The sequence below is a fragment of the Etheostoma spectabile genome, chromosome 15 (genome assembly GCF_008692095.1).
Source record: "Etheostoma spectabile isolate EspeVRDwgs_2016 chromosome 15, UIUC_Espe_1.0, whole genome shotgun sequence".
Lineage (NCBI taxonomy): Eukaryota > Metazoa > Chordata > Actinopteri > Perciformes > Percidae > Etheostoma > Etheostoma spectabile.
The window spans coordinates 11,544,256-11,544,520 of NC_045747.1; positions in this window are offsets into that span (position 1 = coordinate 11,544,256).

A 265-nucleotide genomic window follows, 5' to 3' on the forward strand; every position below is an offset into this window, starting at 1 on the left:
GAGCAATTTCAAGAGATTATTTAAAATGAATATATTAGAGGGATACGAAAAGGATTTAAAGTGATAGTGTTGTCTAATGACTGTGTGGTTTATTGGCATTTATATACTAATATATTTATATACTAATATATCTATATACTAAATCTAGTATGGATGTATCATTATTTAATCTGCTGTAGAGAGATGGTATAGAAAGAAGAAGAAAGGGAAGGAAAGAAACAAAAACAGTGTAAATGTGTGTGTGTGTGTATGCATCTGTGTCTAT